General features: G+C 39.6%; 1 non-coding gene across 1 annotated transcript; it reads left to right on the top strand.

The window, feature by feature from the left end:
* Positions 1-1,189: 1,189 nt before the first annotated feature.
* Positions 1,190-1,296, top strand: LOC141722857 (small nucleolar RNA R71). The gene has a single exon (XR_012575856.1). It is a non-coding gene; the product is annotated as a small nucleolar RNA R71 (small nucleolar RNA).
* Positions 1,297-3,081: the final 1,785 nt, after the last annotated feature.

Genomic DNA, 3,081 nt, shown 5'->3' with positions numbered 1-3,081 from the left:
CACTGCATTCCTCTGTAAGAGCAATAGTCTCTAAGTCATCGAGCTTCACTTTTCGAGAGAGAATACCTTTCATAAACCTTGCATAGATAGGCATCTGTTCAAGAGCTTCAACGAAAGGTATGTTGATATGAAGTTTCTTGAACACCTCCAGAAACTTAGCAAATTGCTTATCCAACTTCTGCTTCTGCAGCCTCTTAGGAAAAGGAGGTGGAGGATAGACCTATTTCTCCCCTGTATTATCTTCAGGAGGAGTGTGTTCCACAGTTTTCTTCCTTGATTCCAATTCTGCTTCCTTCTGCACTTCTTCTTTAGCCACAACTGCATTTTCTAAAACTTGAGATTTTTCAGGCTCTTCGTCTTGCTGAATTTGGGGGCTTGCGACCTTTCCACACCTCAAGGTGATGGCGTTCACCTATTCTTCAACTTCCCTCTTGCCTGGATTGGCTTCTGTAGCACTAGGAAGCGTTCCTGATGGTCGATTTAATAAGGCGTTAGCAATTTGCCCTATTTGGTTCTCCAGAGTCTTGATAGAAACAACCTGGCTTTGGCATATAAGAGCCTGGCTTTTGCACATAAGCCTTAACTCCTCCAATTCAGATTTTTCATTCGAAGATTGACCGGCATCATGAGTTTGTTGTTGAAGTTGGAGTTGTTGTCTTGGTGCAAATTGTTGCTGAAATCAGGAGAATTAAATTGCTTGTTTCCAAACTGCTGGAATGGCTATTGAATCGCATTCTGATTGTTGCTCCAACTGACGTTAAGATGATTCCAGTTGTCAGGATGATAAGTGGCAGGAACTAGCTACTGCGATCTCTGAAAGTTGCTCATAAATTGAGCTGAGTCACTAGATATAGCGCATTGCTCAGTCACATGCGGACCTGCACACAGCTCACAAACACTGGTTATCTGATTAACACCATTGTTAGCCAGAAAATCGATCTTCATAGACAATGTCTTTAGTTGAGCAGTGATAGCCGTAACTGTTTTCACCTCAAGAACTCCTGCTACCTTGCCCTGTGGCCATCTCTGGGTTGGATACTGATATTCATTAATAACCATCAGTTCAATTATCTCATAAGCTTCCTCATAGCTTTTTGCCCATAATGCTCCACCTGATGCTGCATCAAGCATGGGTTTAGATTGTGCTCCCAAACCATTGTAAAAATAATTGATGATCATCCAATCAGGCATGCCATGATGAGGACACGTCCTAAGCATCTTCTTGTAGCGCTCCCAAGCTTCACATAAAGTTTCTCCCGATTCCTGCGCAAATTGAGTAATAGCATTCCTGATTGCAGCTGTCCTCGCCATAGGAAAGAATTTAGTGAGAAACTTTTGAGCAAGATCTTCCCAAGTAGTAATTGAACCAGCTGGAAGAGAGTGTAACTAGAATTTAGCCTTGTCCCTCAGAGAGAATGAGAACAGTCTTAGTTTCACCGCATTCTCAGACACACCATTGAATCTGAAGGTGTCACAGATCTCTATGAAATCCCTGATATGCATGTTAGGATCTTCTGTTGGAGCACCCCCAAACTGAATTAAATTCTGTACCATCTGAATTATGTCAGGCTTGATCTCAAAGGTATGAGCTGCGATAGCTGGCCTGACAATGCTAGATTGAATGTCATTGATCTTGGGTTGAGAAAAATCCATCAACGCTTTCTTTGCTGCTGCTGGTTCTCCCATTACAATAAAAACTCGAGTACCTGAAACACAACAAGTAAACCATGAAAGTAAAAGAATCCGAGTTAGTGAACTTTAATGACCACTGATGACAAGCACATAAACTAAATATTAACACCGAGTCCCTGACAGCGGCGCCAAAAACTTGTTAGTCGCTAAACACGCGCTAAATTACACGCAAGTATACGAGTTCGCAAGTAGTATAAGATATAAATCAAATTCGTTCCCACATAGACTGGCTTTGGTTAACTAATTAATTTATGCACTTAAGCAACAATGCATGGTTATTCTTCAATGCTAAGATGATAACAAATTGAGGTTATTTATAACTAAGAATTAAACTAACAATTATAACTAAGAGAATAATAATGATTGAATTAATATATATAACAAACATGGGATTCTAACTTCATTCAATAGCCTTATTGTTCTTAACCTTAGCATATAATGGTGATGACACTAATCAGATAACACGGAACTAGTAAACGCCAACTTTCGTTGTACGAATACCCTACTACCAGACATCCACAAAAGAGATAAAAGCTGAATATACACCAATTATGTTGAGACCCTATATGTCTATAGAATTTGACAACATAAAGGTTTAATGCGCAAGTTATTTATCTTCATTACATAGGGCAAGTAAGATGGTTAAAATTACCTACAAATACATGAACCTATGCTAGCATGGCAAGTTCTAAACCTCTATATCACTTTCGCTTCAATGGAGATTAACACACTATCTTATATGTTAGCTACGCACATAAGACGAATAAGCACAACCAATACTAGGATATCAATCAATCACCACACACCAAGATATTGAAATAAATTAACTATAGAAATCCATAAGTAAATCCTTTAGAACCACACGATAACGATTAGTTCATAATCGAACTCATCATCACCATGGGTTCCAATGAAAGCATGATAATAAACAATATAAGAGTACTAGGGTTCAAAGACAAATCAAAAACGAGCATCCAAGTATCAACTATATTAAAGAAAACAAAAGTCTTCTTCTCTGTAGCCTTTTCGTGCTCTCTAGGTCTTCTTATTGCTCTCCCAGGCCTCCCTGTTGTTAAAAACATCTATTTATTGATATATATAGGCTCCAGGATGACCAGGACTCTCAAAATCTTCAATTTCGACTAAAATCAGGATTATGGGGCAGAAACCGGGCGCGGCGCGGCCGCACTGGAATAGTGTTTTCAGCGGCACGGGCGTGCTGGTTCTGGCGCGGCCGCGCTGACATTCTTGAAAAATTCTGACAATTCTTTTTTGGCCATATCTTGAGTTCTGCTCGTCAAAATTAGGAGATTCAACTGTCCACGCGAAGCTAACGAGATTCTCTACAACTTGAGAATGGTCTAGGATTCCAATTTTTATCTCTTTTCA

Source organism: Apium graveolens, chromosome 4 (genome assembly GCF_009905375.1).
Source record: "Apium graveolens cultivar Ventura chromosome 4, ASM990537v1, whole genome shotgun sequence".
NCBI classification, from domain to species: domain Eukaryota; kingdom Viridiplantae; phylum Streptophyta; class Magnoliopsida; order Apiales; family Apiaceae; genus Apium; species Apium graveolens.
This window is presented reverse-complemented; position numbering and strand designations above follow the sequence as displayed.